At 42.8% G+C, this 18454-nt stretch overlaps 1 protein-coding gene across 5 annotated transcripts in view; it reads right to left on the bottom strand.

Moving 5' to 3' along the window:
- Nucleotides 1–18454, bottom strand: part of CCDC92 (coiled-coil domain containing 92) — a 35180-nt gene that overhangs the window by 15188 nt on the left and 1538 nt on the right. The window lies entirely within an intron of this gene.

Raw genomic sequence — 18454 nt, 5'->3', positions numbered from 1 at the left:
CTCCAATGGCAGAAAGCTCAGCAGTGGCCACAGGACTGGAAAAGGTCAGTTTTCATTCCAATCCCAAAGAAAGGCAATGCCAAAGAATGCTCAAACTACCGCACAATTGCACTCATCTCACACGCTAGTAAAGTAATGCTCAAAATTCTCCAAGCCAGGCTTCAGCAATACATGAACCGTGAACTTCCAGATGTTCAAGCTGGTTTTAGAAAAGGCAGAGGAACCAGAGATCAAATTGCCAACACCCGCTGGATCATTGAAAAAGCAAGAAAAACATCTACTTCTGCTTTATTGACTATGCCAAAGCCTTTGACTGTGTGGATCAAAATAAACTGTGGAAAACTCTTCAAGAGATGAGAATACCAGACCATCTGACCTGCCTCTTGAGAAACCTGTATGCAGGTCAGGAAGCAACAGTTAGAACTGGACATGGAACAACAGACTGGTTCCAAATAGGAAAAGGAATATATTGTCACCCTGCTTATTTAACTTGTATGCAGTGTACATCATGAGAAACACTGAGCTGATGAAGTGCTGAAGCACAAGCTGGAATCAGGATTGCCAAGAGAAATATCAATAACCTCAGATATGCAGATGACACCACTCTTATGGCAGAAAGTGAAAAAGAATTAAAGAGCCTCTTGATGAAAGTGAAAGAGAAGGGTGAACAAGTTGGCTTAAAGCTCAACGTTCAGAAAACTAAGATTATGGCATCTGGTCCCATCACTTCATGGCAAATAGATGGGGAAACAGTGGCTGATTTTATTTTTGGGGGTTCCAAAATCATTGCAGATGGTGACTGCAGCCATGAAATTAAAAGATGCTTACTCCTTGGAAGGAAAGTTATGACCAACCTAGATAGCATATTAATAAGCAGAGACATTACTTTGCCAACAAAGGTCTGTCTAGTCAAGGCTATGGTTTTTCCAGTAGTCATGGATGGATGTGAGAGTTTGACTATAAAGAAAGCTGAGCGTTGAAGAATTGATGCTTTTGAACTGTGGTGTTGGAGAAGACTCTTGAGAGTCCCTTGGACTGCAAGGAGATCCAACCAGTCCATCCTAAAGGAGATCAGTCCTGGGTGTTCATTGGAAGGACTGATGTTGAAGCTGAAACCCCAATACTTTGGCCACCTGAAGTGAAGAGCTGACTCATTGGAAAAGACCCTGATGCTGGGAAAGATTGAAGGTGGGAGGAGAAGGGGACGACAGAGGATGAGATGGTTGGATGGCATCACCGACTCAATGGACATGAGTTTGGGTAAACTCTGGGAGTTCATGATGGACAGGGAGGCCTGGCATGCTGTGGCCCATGGGGTCACAAAGAGTTGGACATGACTGAGTGACTGAACTGAACTGAAGAGGGTGAAGGAAGAGAATGAAAAAGCTGGCTTAAAACTCAATATTCAGAAAACTAAGGTCATGGCATCCAGCACCATCACTTCCTGTAAACAGATGGGGAAAAAGTGGAAACAGTGACAGATTTTATTTTTCTGGGCTCCAAAATCACTGTGGACAGTGACTGCAGCCATGAAATTAAAAGACACTTTCTCCTTGGAAGAAAAGCTATGACCAATCTAGACAGCGTATTAAAAAGCAGAGACATCACTTTGCCAGCACAGGTCTGTCTAGTCAAAGCTGTGTTTTTTCCAGTAGTCATGTATGGATGTGAGAGCTGGACCATAAAGAAGATAGAGCGCTGAAGAATTGATGCTTTTGAAATGTGGTACTGGGGAAGACTCTTGAGAGTCCCTTGGAAACTCTCAAAGAGATCAAACCAGTCAATCCTGAGGGGAATCAACCCTAATGTTCACTGGAAGGACTGTTGCTGTTGCTGAGGTTGAAGCTCTAATACTCTGGCCACCTGATGAGAAGTGCTGACTCACTGACAAATACCCTGATGCTGGGAAAGATTGAGGGAAAGAGGAAAGGGGATGACAGACAATGAGATGGTTGGATGGACATGAGTTTGAGCAAACTCAGGGAGATGGTGAAGGACAGGGAAGTCTGTTGTGCTGCAGTCCATGGGATTGCAGTGTTGGATGTGACTTAGCAACTCAACAACAACAATCCTTGTGCTGTTCTAGAAAGCTCTGCCCAGTCCCAGTCCTGTCGTCCTTTGTTGTTGTTCAGTCATGTCCAACTCTCTGCGACCCCATGGACTGCAGCATGCCAGGCTCCACTGTTCTCTGTGTCATTGTGGACAGCATTATAAGTGAGCTAGGCAATCAAGCAAAAACAAGTCACCTCCCAGCTTGCCCTTCTACAAAATGGGCCTACATGGGTTATTTCCAACAAGTTTAAAGGATAGTAGAGATCTCTGAAATCATTAAAACAGACCAACAATAGTCAAGTCAGTGACTAAAGGCACCAGGGCCAAGCATTCAGTTTCAGTAATTACATATCCTCTGGTGATCACTAATAAAATATTTTTATGGGACTTTTTTTCTTAAACACACTTTTTTTTTCTTTTTTTTAAATTATTTTTTATTGGAGTATAGTTGCTTTACAATGTTGTGTTAATTTCTACCACATGTGTGCAAAGTCACTTCAGACTCTTTTTGACCCTATATACCATAGCCCACCAGGCTCCTCTATCCATGGGATTCTTGAAGCAAGAACACTGGGGTAGGTTGCTGTGCTCCTCCTCCAGGGGAACTTGCTGACCAAGGGGTGGAACCCACGTCTCTTACGCATCTCCTGCACTGGCAGGCGGGTTCTTTACCACTGGTGCCACCGGGGAAGCCCAGTTTCTACCGTACAGCAAAATAAATCAGCCATTAATTTACATATATCCTCTCCCTTTTGGACTTTCTTTGCATTCAAGTGAGTTCAAATAGTTTTAAAAGAAGATAAACTTATTCTTTTAAAAAAGGCATTTACCTAGATCTTCATTCCCTAGAGCCTTTTTGACTGGTGCAGCATGTCCACCTAAGGTTGCTTGACCTCTTGACTGTCTATCTACTGAGCTGGCAGGTCTGATTACCCACGTCTTCAGAAGTGTCCTTTCTGTGAGTTTCCTGTGCTATGTAGAATAAACGAGGCACGTTTACTGATGACATTTAGGGCCTCTCTCATGGAGTTCTTTCTACTCACAATGATTCTTTATTGTGTCAGGGATCAGGAGAATTCTCAGAATCCCATATTCCAGTTCTTTAGTAGGTTGGTCATTGAGTTCCAGGGGGAGAAGAAAAACTCTGCACAAAACACTGATCTACTAAGTAGGTCTGGCATTTAAAACAAACAAGCAATGCTGAGATCCGGATGAAGCTGACGCATGTGAGAACGAGGCAAGGGAGGCAGGTGCTGTGCAGGTAATTTAGGGTTTGTCTTTGCAACAGAATTTGGCTCATTTTAGATAAATAAGCCATCGGTATGAGCCATTATCCAGGAGAAATAAATAAAAACAAAGAAAGGTAAAATAAGAGGAAGGGCCACTGTATTTCATAGATCATCTGTCAGCTGTGGGAGGAGAGGAGGAGGAATTGGGGAAAGAAAACAGTCACTGCATTGTATATTCATTTGAATTTTCCAGAGAAGGGGATGCAATTCAGTATTTTCTCATTCTTCCTCTCCTTGACCTTGATGCTATTTTCTTGTGTCCCTTTTTCTATTTGTACAACGACCTTTGTTTTGTTTTCCTTTCACATTTGACCTCATGCTTCCTCCGTGGGGTTAATAATAATCCTCCATTCATGGCACTCTTTCAGGGCTCACTTGACCACTTTTAATAATAAGCATAAGATGTAGCCACATGTTTGTGTTTTTAAAAATACTTATTTGGCTGTGCTAGCCAGGTCTTAGTTGTTGCACGTGGGATCTTCCATCTTAATGTTGCAGCATTAGGACTCTTGATTGTGACCTGTGGGAACTCGTTCCCTGACTAGGGATTGAAACTGGGCCCCCTGCATTGGGAGCATGGAGTCTTCATCACTGGACTGCCAGTGAAGTCCCTGTATCCACATTCTTGGAACTTGGCAATTCTGGTTTAGAGTGCCCAGATTTTCCATTTGAAGTCCAAAATTCTTGGGTGTTTCAGCTTCTTCTGGTTGGACCAAAATATGGTGGAGTCTATCGGTCATTTGGGAGCTGGTGGAATTTGTTTTTCCTCCCATTTTTTTTCGTAACTGGATGGTCGCCCTGGATCATGTGCGGCACTTCTTTTGCTGGTTGTGGGAGGGTGTGAAGCAGCTCCTGTTTCAGTGAAAACAGATGCCCAGAGATGCTTTTCCACTAGCTTTACTCTGCTTTTCTAGGGGGTGACCACTGCAGAATGAAGGGAGCTTGCAGACAGTGATGGTGTCGGTGACAGTCTGTTCCGTCTCCCCCAGCTCTGGCCCGACACAGCCTCTGGGTTGGTCTGAGGCACTTTGGGCGAGAAAATACTCAAAGGCATTTTTTAATCGTGTAAAGCTGAACATCATTCACAAAAAGTCATTACGGCTATTATTTACTGTTTATGTGCCAGGATCATAGATAACCACATAATTCTTTTTGAAAAAGATTTATCTGGCTGTGCCAGGTCTTAGTTGCAGCACACAGGATCTTCAGTTTTTGCTGCGGTATGTGGGATCCCTGTTCCTTGAGCAGGGATCAACCCCCCCACCCCCGCATTGGGAGCATGAAGTCTTAGCCACTGGATCTCCAGGAAAGTCCCTTTTTCTTTTTAAGGAAGGGGAAACTCTGCTAACACTTTTAAAATCAGGAAAGATCTTACCCTTAGCTTAGAATTTTGTTGAGCTGAACTGTAAAGCACTCAAGGATAAGATTTTACCAAGATGTAAAATCCTGTTGATGGTGGTCTGCAGAGGGGAGCTGTACTTGAGGATGAGCTACAGTGATGCAGCAGGTAGGGATGAACCCCCGGGCTCTGGATCCAGAGCTTGTTGGCCTCGGCTTGAATCCTGGCCCTGCCACTTGTTAAGTCTGGGCCTTTGGATGAGTTATGTATAAACTCCCTGTGCCTCACTTTCCTTATCTGCAAGATGGGAAAACAGTATCTACTTTAGTCATGTGGTTGTGAAGATTAAATGAGTTAATCTAATGAGCCGCTATCCAAGAGAACTTCTTGCGGTGGTAGAAATCCTCTCTTCTCTGCTGCCCAACAATGCGGCCACCCGCCACATGAGCCCCAGGCACACAGGTAGCTGGTATGTCTGAGAAAAGGAAGAGGTTGTTTTATTTATTTGGTTTGAATTACTTCAAGTTTAAGTTGCCCTACATGGCTAGGGAGGGCTTCCCTGGTGGCTTAGTGGTAAAGAATCCACCTGCCGACGCAGGAGATGCATGTTCGATCCCTGGGTTGGGAAGATCTCCTGGAGGAAGAAATGGCAACCTACTCCAGTATTCTTGCTTGGAAATCCCCATGGACAGAGGAGCTTGGTGGCCTCAGTCAGTCCATGAGGTCACAAAGAATCAGACCTGAGTTAGTGACTAAACAACAACGTGACTTGGAGCAACCATACTAGGCTTTACAGATTTAAAGCATTTACAACTGTGCCTGGAACTATGTGCTGTCTGCCATCACCACCCTGACACGGAGCACCAGGCATGCGTGTTCCCCCCGGCTCCCAGATAACACCACTGCAGAGTCTGCCGTGGCCTGCTGTCACTGTGCACTGCAAGAACACTTTAACAATTTTTAATACAATTTTTTAGAAGTTGACAGGTTGTATTCTCATTTTGATTCAGTTCAAGAAAATTTCTTTTTTTGGTTGCCCAGCATGCAGGATCATATTTCCCCAACCAGGGATTGAACCTACACCCCCTGAAGTGGAAGCATGGAGTTTTAACCACTGGACTGACAGGGAAGTCCCAACTATTTTGTCAGTATCATCATCCCATCCCATCTTGAGTCTTTATAGCACTTACCACTATCTAAAATTAGGTCATTTATTGATCTTTCTTACGGGACTAGAATACAAGCTCCATGAGAACAGGGCTTTCTCTCTGTCCTCCATGATAATACTAGCATTCAGAGCATGGAATGCCTCCCTCTGGTAATCTGAGCTGGCCCTTTAATAAGAAAGTGTTCTCTCCAGTTGAGAATTAGTGGTAATCTCAATCTCTGGTCTGACTCCCTCCCACCCCCTGCCACATTAGGTAGTGTATATTGTATTGGTGACATGAGAGGACTTGGAAATATCAATATTACCTTGTCGGGCATGAGGATAAGGCAGAGGAGGAAGCAGTCCTAGTTCATGTAGGCCTCTGGGAAGTTTGCAAATAAAAATGCCAGAAAACTCTCAAGCCACATACAAAGGAAATATAGTTTAATTTCAGTGGGAGGGAAAGGGGGGCTTGTTGAGGACGCTCTGCAGAGCCTGTGACATACAGGATCCCACTGGGCACAGCTTACTGACACCTGGACAGTTAGTTCTGTTAGGGGCCGACTGTGTGTGTTCGCCAGCACTGACACGGGCACAGTGCCAAACCCGAAAGGTGGCTCTGCCCATGGGAACTGAGCTGGTTTCATGCTTTCTCACCTCTCCAGTGGAGGCAGAAACTCAGAAATTCAGGAAATGCTCATGCCGAGCTTTGATGATGGTTTTTCTGGTCCGTGATGGAACGAGAGAAAAAGGGCAATGTGGTGACTTTTCCATAAGGCTAAGTTTATTTGTTCAGAGGGTGTCTTTATTTTCATTTTAGAAATTCCCCATTCCATGAATTCTGCAGGCCTAGAAACCATTTGAGGAACCAAGAGGTTTATGGTGATGGCCAGGAGCTTAACATCATCATCGTCTTTTTTTTTTTTTTTAATAATTCAGTATTATGGAAGTTCACTTTATTTAACTGGGTGCCTTGGGTCTTAGTCGCAGCACCTGGGATGTTCGTTGCATCAGGTGGGGCTTTTTGTTGCTGCACGTGGACTTGCCAGTAGTGGCTCATGAGCTTAGTTGCTCCAAGGCATGTGGTATGACCTCCCTGACCAGAGATCAAACCCGCATCCCCTGCATTGCAAGGCAGATTCTTAACCAGTGGACCACCAGAGAAGTCCTCTCAATTCTGTCTTCTGATTTTTCTTTTGAAGTTTAGGAGGCCCATTACAACAGGTTGAGCAGCTATGCTTCCTTTTACATATGCGCTGAGGTTAAAGGTCAAGCCAGCATATGTTCTGAAGTGCTCACTGTGTACTCAGTTCTATGCCTACAGCTTACCAGGGATGTAAGGCTCAGCTGCCAGAGTACAAAGAAAACAAAGTATAGTTAAATCCTTGTGAGGATGCCAAGTCAGGGGCCAGGGGAAGGGTAACCCAGCACACAGCACCTGGAGCTCTTTCTTATTTACCTGCCTGTCTACCGTATGAGGCTTTGTGAATCCCAGACACAAAATGTGAGGGCCACATCCCAATCATTTTAGTGTTCCTGGTACCTTACAAATCACCGGGCACGTGGAGCTGCCTAAGAAACGTCGAGTGGCTGAGGCTGCAGTGACCTAGGTGGTCTCAAGAGGCCGGGACTGAAGCTAACCCTCAACGATAGGCAGGGTTTACACAGGATGAGGTGAGAACGAAGTTTTGAGAGTCACTGAGAGACCACTATACTATCCCACATGGAAAGAGCATTCCAGCGAGTGGTGGAAAATAAAGTCAGGTAGAAAAGTGAGGGCTGGATTGAGCTGCTTATTAAAAGTCGCTCAGAAAAGCTGAGCTGGAAGAGAAAGGAAATGGGGAGAAAGTTGAGTTTTTACCCATTAGAGCCAAAGTGCTACCAGAGGGAATTGAATCTGGCGGGGATGATGCAGCAGGGAAGGGAGGGGACGGGAAGGGCAGCAGCCATCCAGCCTGAGGCGCCAGGGACTCAGGGTGAACAAGGCCAACGGCAGAACCACCTTGTACCGAGGGCTCACATGCCAGGCGCTGAGCTACCCTGAGCTACAAACATTCTGAGGATTAGAGAGCCTCCTCATCTCTAACAGGGCTAGCAAACAAGCTGAAGGGGTAAAATGAGTTCCTTAAAGTCACTACTAGCCAGGGTCTGGGTTGGGTTTCATCCCTCTGACTCCACAGCCACACCCTTAGGTGAACTCCAAGGTTCTTGGCAGGTGAAGGTGAAAAGCATGCATGCCCTATGGGGGCAGAAGATCCTTTGCCCCATACTCCACTTGTTAAAACTCTTCTGCTCTTTCCTTTTCCTATGTTTTAAGCTTCTCTAGTCTACTCTTTTTTTTTTTTCTTTTTTACTCTTTTTTGGCTTGGGCTAACCAGGAGAATACTAGTTGTTTTTTTTTTTTTTTTAATGAGTCGAGTGGACCATTTTTTAAAAGTCTTTGTTGAATTTGTTACAATATTGCTTCAGTCTTACATTTTGGTTTTTCTGGCTGCTACAGTGTGGGGTCTTAGCTCTCTGACTAGGGATCAAACTCACATCCCTGCATTGGAAGGCGAAGTCTTAACCATGGACCACCAGAAAGTCCCCAGTGCTGCTTCTTGATGCTCATGAAAAAAGCATGTTTCTTTGCTCCTAAAGTTGCAGAAAATTCTGGACTATTCTGGACTAAGAAGCTAATTCTATTAAGGAACCACAAGCTTACTCTGCTCTTCAGTGTGGAAATGTGTGTAAAGGTGTATACTTCTTTGGTTTATTATCAAACAAGTGTTTTAAGACATCTGGACTTCTGAGACTGTTGCCGACTCACTTAAAATGTAACTCCTAATTTCTAAAAGTTTGCTTTTCTAATTGTTTGCCTTACTTGATAATTTATCATCTTAGTAATACAATTTAAATCATTATCTCTGTTTTACTGACATAGAAAATTTTAGGGTTTCCTCATTGGTTAGAGGAGGGGCTTGGGATTTCTCTCTTCATACAGAAGGTTGAATTAAGTGTAGATTCTAACACTTTCTTTACTCAGATGGAGATTGAATCTGCCTGTTCAGATCAACAATTGGATGGCTAACCAGCCTGGGGAGGGGAGAGAGAGGAGGACGGGGATTCCTTCTTGAGACAAATACAGTCCAGCCAAGAGCACTGAAAGTAACACCCCTTGGGTCCTGTTGAGGAGCTGCTCTGCTTCTGCAATCTGACTGACCTGCTTGGAACACCCTCTATGGAAGGTTTTCTTCCTCAGAGAAGCTACACAGTCACTATTTTACAGCTGAGGCAAGAGACTATTGGTCGTTTTCGTCCAAAAAATACACAGCATAGGCATGTAAAATTTATGACTTGAGACATGTGAGGGCAATCAGAATTAGAGGGGGAGCATCCTCCTGGTGAACCCTATTTTTGAGTCTTACCAAGTCAGGCAGTGGTGCTCCCGGGGGAGACTGGCCAGGTCTGGAGACCTTGTGGGCTGTCACGGCCAGGAAGGGGCACTTCCGGCATCTGGTGGGTAGAGGTTGGGGTACCACTAAACAGCCTATGACACACAGGATGTCCCCCCTCAAAGCAGAATGTTCTTACCCCGAAGGTCACAGCACTGGGGTGGAGGCAGTCTAATCCGAGGAGGGCCTTTACCCCCTTCTGACTTGAGGTTTATCCTGCTCTCCTTTGGAGTTCTGGGATTGCTAGTAAACTGTGGGTGACGGAGCGCTCAGGAGGGACAGGTCCTAGCCACGCAGCCTCCTTCCTATAACAGAGGGTTCCTGACCTGGGAAGAGAGGCAGCCGTCAGTGAGACTACCAGGCTGCTGAGAGGGTTTCTCCACGCCTTCAACTCTTGGGAGGCAGGTGTGCACAAAGGCACTGCTTTACATATCTCACTGTTCTGCGTCAGGATATATGCATTCCCTTTTTCTTCCCACTTTTGCTCAGGAGAAAGGAGCTGTATGTAAAATTTGTATAAGAATATAATCATTTTCTTCCCATTATTGGAACAGTTTGAGATTTTGTTTTTCCTGTTTGAATGCTTCAGTGAAGTGGGAAATGGGGAGGGTGAATGTAAGATAATTCTGGAGGCCCCCCCCCCAAAGGGGACTCCAAATTTACAGTGAAAAAGCTGCATATTTCTGCAGACATTAAATGGATATATCCAAATTGACCCAACATACATTTTCAACAGGGGTCCTTTGATCTAAACATTCAGGGCACCCCTAGGAAATGTTGATGTTTAGAGGCTTTAATGTTTCTTGAATGCAAAGGAATTCCTGTTTTAAAGGAGACCACTTTTTGTTACTGTTTTTAGTCACCAAGTTGGGTCTGACTCTTTGCAACCCCATGGACTGTAGCCCACCAGCCTCCTCTGTCCATGGGATTCTCCAGGCAAGAATACTGGAATGGCTTGCCATTTTCTTCTACAGGGGATTGTCCCACCCCAGGAATTGAAACCGCATCCCCAAGCCCAGGAGACCACTAAATACTTGCATATATCTTATGAGGGTTCTAAAGACTCCTAAGAAATTTATGAAACCATACCCAAACTCTTAATCTTTCACATGTGGTGGCACTTTTAGAAAACATTTCCAGGCTGGGAGAAATGAAACTACAGGCTCCATGGCCACCAGGAAACCCTGTTTACAAAAAAGGGCCATAATTTAAACTTTGTAATTTACACAAATATACTAGAGAAGTTAAAGAAATGTATTGAGCTCATCATTTAAAAAATGGTCTTCTACTTGAAAAAGGTCAATTCCAAAGTACAATTACTCTGGTTATAAAAATTCCAGTTTAGAAATAAGATACAGGTGCAAACTGAAAAGCTACTTATCTTCTTTAAAAAGCTTCTGTATTAAGTACAGAAAGGTATTCCAACAGAACACAGAAGATGCATGAAGAATTACTAAAATACTCTTGGGGCAAACCCTTTCATACATTGTTCAGTGACTTTGGGGATGTAAATGAAGGTTCTGTTTCCCTCTGTTGGGGGATATAAAGTATCGCTGTGCAGTCTTTCAGTGGAGAAACCACCTTTCTCTGAGCACCTCTCTGAGCGAGGCACCCCTCAGAGGACAGCTGGGAAACGCCAAGTAAAACAGATGCAAACCCGGCCACTACTGGAGCTTACATTCCTGAGGCGGGAGGGACAGATGAGCCTACACATTATCAATTCATACCAAAAAAGCGGGCTTTCTGCCAGCAGGCTACATTAAACTGAAGTTGCTAAATTCCTTACCGACCATTATTTAAGAGTAGATAAAAAAAAAAAAAAGAGTAGATAAATCTAAACATGAGCATACAAGTAAAATGAACTATAATGTACTGAACTGTTATCTCTATCATTTGCTCTTAAAAACTCTGAGACAATATTACATTGTGTTAACCCATAAAACTGCTCTACTTCCATTAGCTGAGTAATTTTTTTTTTGAGTAATGTTTTAAGATGCCATACTTATCTGACAAATTCTTAGTATCAACAATTGCATTATCCTTTAATGCAACTTATGGTAATATTTATTTTCTAAAATCCCTAATTCTCTTTGGACTGATAGTGAAGCAGTTAGCTAACTTTTCTCCTCAAGATTTGTAAAGAAATTAAAATAGGGAAAACACACCTTATCACCTCAGAATTCCTGCGAACCATCTGCTCCATATTTGTTGTTGTTACTGTTTGGTTTTTAAATTTTATTTTTCAAATTCGAGGATAATTGCTTTACAATGTTGCACTGGTTTCTGCCATACAACAACGTGAATCAGCTGTAAGTATACACATGCTAGGTATTTTTGAGCACTTATTTTTAAAGCCCAAATTAAGATGGTAAAATCAATTGACATATAACTGGCTTCTGATATGTCCGATAACATTTGAAAACTACAATGTAAAATATCTAAATAATATATTGTCATTTAAATATACTGTTTAAATGTACCTTTAACCACATGTTTGGATGTATGGGTGAATCAAGGTGTATTAAAGTAAATCAGTAAAAACTTGTGCATAATTGAGGAGAGAAAACTAGTAGCTCAAAGAAAAGAACATTAGTCCCTGGAAGGGAGACGGTGCTCAACAAAGACGGATCTGTCTTCATTCTGCCTCTGCATGGTCTGTCCACAGACAAGATACATTGCTCTCGCTGCAACTGCAACATGTGACTCTGCTTTCCTTCTTACTGCTTTTTTTTTTCCTGATTCTCCTTCTGACTGTGGTCAATTGTGAAAATGGTGAGGGTGCCTCACTCGAGGAGGAACTCACATTTCTAACGGTCTTCATGTTACCCTATGTTGGAGCCATTTTGGAAACATTCTCCCTTTGATGAATAACACGGTCAAGGCTGTCTTTGGCCAGGCATCCTTTATGGACTGATCAGTCCCTCAGTCCCTCCTTTGTTGCTGTTTTCTGGCTTCCCTGGGCTTTCGTTGTGGAGAGTGGGCTCAGTTGCCCTGCAGCATGTGGGATCTTAGTTCCCTGACCAGGGACCAACCTGAGTGCCCTGCGTTGGAAGGCGGATTCTTAACCCCTGGGCCCCCAGGGAAGTCCCCGACTGGTCCCTTCTGGCAGCTCTTCGTCATGCAGTACTTGTGCCCGATCAGGTAACCCACGGTGCAAGGGCCTTTGGAAGCTGTCAGGGATCCCTGTAACTAGATATTTTGGCCTTCCCCAGGCAGCACCTTGGTAGCTCCTAAGGATTTAATTTTCTCATCTTGCTCCTGTGCCCCTGGCCTTGTACATGCACATGTAAAGGGCTGCAGGGATAATTCAGCAGGAGTGGTATGCTCCCATTTCAGCAGTTCAACAGAACTGTGTGAGCTACAATATGTGTCAGGCTCACATAGGCAGGAGGGCAGGGGCATGTAGACCAAGAGAGTGGCTTAGTTATCTCCCCTTTAGAGGGGTGGGATTTGTAAATATACTCAAATTTGTCTGATTCAAACAAGGAAAACGATTTTCATGTCACCACTTAGTAATTTCGCCAGATGTAGAGGGTACCCATGTACAAAGGGCTGACTCAAGGACCATCAAAAAGACTTCTAAAATATTTTATTTCTGGATTTGGCACTTTAAATGTGTCTATACTTATAACAGGGGTCTATAACTTACAGGTTGCATTGTAAATAAAGCTGTAAGGCCCTACACATTCACTGTATCATTCAGAATCAGAAGAGGCAGTTAATTGTCACAATGGAATTGTAGGAAAAAAAAAGAATAAGAAAACCTGGCAGGATTTTTCAGAACTGGACGGAAGCAGCCAGGAGCTCTACTTACAGGTTGTGAACACGAGAGCTTTAACAGACAAAAAACTGGGACCTTCGTCTAGAAAACTCAGTAGGCTATGAGACTTCTAAGATTTTTCTCTTTTAATGTGGACCATTTTTTAAAATCTTTATTGAATTTGTTACAGTATTGCTTCTGTTTTGCATGTTGGTTTTCTGGCCCTGAGGCATGTAGGATCTTAGCTTCCTGACCAGGGATCGAACCAGCAGCCCCTGCATTGGAAGGCAAAGTCTTAACCACTGGACCACCAGCAAAGTCCCTTATGAGATTTTTAAAGGCAGAATTTTAATGTGCTAGATGAAGCTGTGCTCTCTCACTGGGCAGTCCTGATAAAGGGCATCGAAGCATTTCATTCACAGGCCTAAGCAGCCTGGGTGATGAGGTTCTTTAAGGTTCAACAGTTCGCACTGCTGAACAGGTCAACCTTCCCACAAGGATTTATACTTCTGTGGGCCACTAATACTAATGTACCAAGCCCTCACATCATGTCTGGTGGAAAGAAACTGGCTCCAACTGCTTAACAACTCCTAACTTCACTCCGTTTTCCTTTGAGGTTCAGAGATGGATAATCTGCTTCTCACTTAAGTTTCAAACTCAAGATGAAAAGCCACCCAGAAACGTCCTATGGGCCTCTGGGCCTACATGGGAAGGCCCCCTGCTGTGCCCATAGCCTGCTGGTGGGTAAAGTCAAGGTGCCGTTCCAGACTTAGTCAATGAGGATCAAACTGCTGAGTTCCATTCTACAACTGAATGAGCCACAAGAACACCGCTGAACACACAGCATGCTCAACCTGTCTTCGGGAACGTCTCACCTCTGGCCATATTTGTTCCAATTTAGATTCTACCCACCCACTCCCAACCCCCCACAAAAACCCCATGTCTTTGCCCTCAAACAGTAACGTTGCACTTTGCTCATCTCTGAACCAGGTCCTAAAACCACAGCCACTATACTGAGAAGTCTCTTTCTGTTGAAAACTGATTCCAGCACTTTCTTGATGGGAATGAATTCCCCACTTGTGTGTGAAACCCATCACACAATTCAGAGGCCTAGAAGGATGACCTATCTTTTCCCTCTGTTATCAAAGACTATGTCCTACCTGCCTCCCCCAGCCCTCCCCCTATCCAGTGCAATAGGACATGTCAGTGAGCAAGTATCTCAATGGCTGAAAGCTGCTGCTCTGTTCCCCAGGGATTTTCTAGTCCGCTCACCATGATTCAACCAAAAGATAAAGATGACTCACTATCAAAGACAAGGATTGACCCCTCCTTGAAAAGGACAGGCTCTGCCTAATAACTTCTGCTATATTCCCAGAACAGAAAATTTAAAAAATAGCAAAGCCTTTCTTCATCTTTCTCATCAATGTGCAAGACAGATATTTCTAAAAACTGGATCTATTCCCACATGCCACAGCCACTGAGGGAGACGTGACACCAGTGTCCTTTACCTGAGTTGATGCTTGTGATAGATGGAGAAACGGGGGCTCCTTCGATGTCTGGAGTGTGGCAGGAACCTCATCACATACACTCATCATTAAGAGAAATTACATTAGAAGCCATTAGAAAAATATGGCAGCCTCTGGATGATTAAGCCATGACAGGGATGGAACTGTACCTTGGGGAGCCAGTGTTTTCACAGTGAGGTTACACTAAAGGTGGCTCTTTCAGAGTGTGGGGCCACTCATTTCCAGGTGGACTGTGTGACTTTAAGAAAATCAGTACTGCAATAGTCCTGGGAATTAACATTAATATGTGGCAGCAATGTCACATAAGAAATGGCCTCAGATGGACTTTCCTGGTGGTCCAGTGGCCAAGACTCCCAATGTAGGGGGCCCAGGTTTGATCTCTGGTCAGGGAACTAGATCCCACGTGCAGAAACTAAGACGCAGTGCAGCCAAGCAAATAAAAAATAAATGCCTCATAAATCCTCTTACCTATGTAGTAAATAACAGGGGTTCAGCCTGTATTGAGAAACATGGTGGGAAGAACTCTGAAGAGCAAAGGATCATGGATCTTACATGGGTCTAAATGTAACATCTTAAGTGTTGTCAAAGAGGCAACAGAGAGAAAGATTGTAGCAGCAGAATATTGTATGCCTAGAATTCGATTATTAACAGCATTCTTCTATTTTGTTTTCTTTATTGTAGCTTTTAGCATCTCAGGCTTGTTCTTGTGTGCTAGCTGATTGAAGTGCACCGCTCACTCCTGAGATCAGCTAGTAGGAAGGATCTCGAAAAGAGGACAACACTTATTCCCTCTTCCATTACAGGCCCAGAGGAGTAGAGAATTCTTGCTTCACATGGTTATTTCTGATAAAGTGGTATACAGGGATAATCATAAAAGTATCCATTTGTCTGCTCCCCAGTGTAGAAACTCATGTAAAAACATAAACTCTGGTTTTCTGATTAACAAAAGCGTCTTTTAAGACATATGTGAGATGCCCTCAGAGATTATGGCGAGGTTCTGTAAAATATAACCTTTCACCTACAAAAAGGCTGCTTTCTAACTGGATGCCTTACTTGATTATTTGTTGTCCTGATCATAATATTTAAAACAGCATCTGCAATATTTTTTCCCCTCAAGGAATAAATCAATACTCGTAAGGTGTCCTTATTTGATTTTTTGGTTGGCCAGAAGAACTTGGTATTCTTCTCCTTTCCTTTCATGCATTAAGTATAAACAAACAGTGCATCTCTGGTTCAAGCAAATTTTAAAAATCTTTACATTATTTAAATAGTCATACCCAAATCCAGCTGGTGGATAACAGGCAGAAAAGCATGGGACAAACTCATCTGGTAAAGAACGAAAGAGAGGAACTATTTTTCTAAAGGTTTTTTTTAAATTAATTACACGTATACATTAATTCAGAGCTGTTTTTTTCCCCCTCTAACTTTTTCCTAAATTGGAGAGCTCAGAATCTGGTCTAACTCAATTGGCCTCATTACCATCATGTTCCACTTAAATCCTTGGGCACACAGTATTTATTGGGTTCTCTACTATTCACAGGAAGCTCTAGCTCTGTTCCTGGGGTACAGACAGTCCTAACCCCACTGATCCACTTAATACATGTACTGTGATTGACAGTCAATAGCCTCATCTTTGTTTTAATGGACAGAGCATCATTCTTATCGTTGACAAATTGTCATTCCCAGGTTTGGGCTTAGTACAAATGGGACACATCTTTTCCTTCTTCAAACATAAACTCTAATTCGCCTCATCTTTTTGAACCACTGTGATTCTGCTTCTTCTCAGCTGTGTTTTACCTGCCAACATGTATGAGGCAGACATATGGAAAAAAGTCCAGTGCAACTAACTGTCAGTGGATATGACTAGACTTTCGGCTGTGAAATTTGAGTCATGTTTGAGTAATGAAATAAACAAACTAAAATGCAGCGCAAGCACAAGAGTCAGCCCTTAACCAGTATCTTTCAAAAAATAATTTCAGCTAAGAAAAAAAAATTCTATTCACCTTCACAACCTGCTGACTCTTGAAAGAATGACTGACATCATTCCATTAAAAAAAAAAGCCTCTCCTGCTTGTCTTCCTAGAAACTGGTAATTTTCCTCTTGATTAAATGTTTATTATAGAAAATAAAGGACTTTCCTGGTGGCTCAGATGGTAAAGCATCTGCCTACAATGTGGGAGACCTGAGTTCAATCCCTGTGTCGGGAAGATACCCTGGAGAAGGAAATGGCAACCCACTCCAGTACTCTTGCCTGGAAAAATCCCATGAACAGAGGAGCCTGGTAGGCTATATAGTCCATGGGGTCGCAAAGAGTCGGACATGACTGAGTAACTTCACATTCACATTCATTCATTCATAGAAAATAAAAGCCAAGAGAAAAAATCATGCATAATTAAGAAGCGTCTTTTAAAATAAGACACGGGATGTGACAGTGCTTTATTACCTGTAAAGCCCGACACAAATGCAAAGAAAGTAGGCTTAGAATCATCTCTGGTATCAGGTAGGCCTCTGCCCTGGTAACAATCTTCCAAGGATGGAAGTAGGTGTCTGGGGTGTTGTTATGCCCAAACTGCAGAAGTCAGAGTAAGAAATAAAAAGACACCACGATGCCCTCCAGTCAGACCGCCACGGCAGTCCCTCAGCCCTCCTCGGAAGACCTCTCTCATGCCAATGGGGGTACCTCCTAACAGCCATTCCTGCTCATCGGGGGTCCAGATTATTCAGAAACTCTGCAGGGAAAGAGCAGCCCCTTCTTGCCACTGGATGTTCCAATCATAAACAACTTGTGCTTTTTATATCGAAATGAAGTCTGTCTGTCTGCAAGTACTACTTGCCTTTGTTGGAAGTCATGGAAATACTCTAAAACACACAAAACCCCTCTGCTGCCTGGCAGACCTTGAATATTTGAAGACAAATAGGACACGTTCACTCCCCTGCCCAACCTTTCTGCTGGTTTAAACATCAAAGCTGGAGATGTGAAAATTGGTGCCATTAAGCTAGCACCTACCTAACTAGTCTGGAACGGTTAATCTGAGTCAAACACTTATTGCACACTTGGTGAATGAAGCATATAAAGGCGCCTAGTTCTGCCCTTTAAGGATACCCAATCCAGTAGATAGAATTAATCTCAGTTAACAAACACAGTGTGTCCACTATGTCTTAAGGACTTTTTATGGCTGACCTTGTTCCAGATAAAAGAAAAAAGGCTTTTTCTTTTCTTGCTATTTGAGAAAATGATAAATAAATATAAAAATAAGTATGTCTTAAAAGTCTTGACGCTGTTAACATCAGTATTGCCACAAATGCACTCTGTCAATTAAGTAATGATGATGCTAAAATGAATTTATCCAATAAATGACACAAGAAAGTTATGCACCCACAAGAGTGATTTTCTGCCACAGGTAAAAGGATTCATTTGTTCTTTTTGAAAAGAATCAACAATAAAAATATCTAATTGCCAAGAAACCTGTTTGTTAGATTGTTAGTATCTACAAATGCTACAGGAAAAATCTCATACACATGAATTATTGTCGAGTACTTTAGGTATTAAATATACATAAACTAAATTTACTGAGTAATTACATCATGATGCAGAGGAATAAGAAAAATTATTTTATCTTAAGGTTTTCCAGTAGTGTCTATGCACATGTAAACATATGTATAAAGACACACATATAAATTTACCACAAACCTTAAAACCTTCTCCCAAAATGTATTTCACATAAAATGAACATTTAGCCAAAATAAATAAATTCAAAACATCTTTGGAGGTACAAGCCACTTTAAATGTTAGCATTATTTTCCTTGCAATTCAATGGCAAGACAATGCAGAGGAATTCTTGATTGTGCAAAACAAAACAAAACCCATTTAATAAAACAATAATAAGGCTCTTGAAATACATTTCAG

This window comes from Odocoileus virginianus, chromosome 12 (assembly GCF_023699985.2).
Source record: "Odocoileus virginianus isolate 20LAN1187 ecotype Illinois chromosome 12, Ovbor_1.2, whole genome shotgun sequence".
Classification (NCBI taxonomy): domain Eukaryota; kingdom Metazoa; phylum Chordata; class Mammalia; order Artiodactyla; family Cervidae; genus Odocoileus; species Odocoileus virginianus.
Note: the sequence above shows the minus strand (reverse complement) of the source record. Positions and strands in the feature narration are given on the sequence as shown.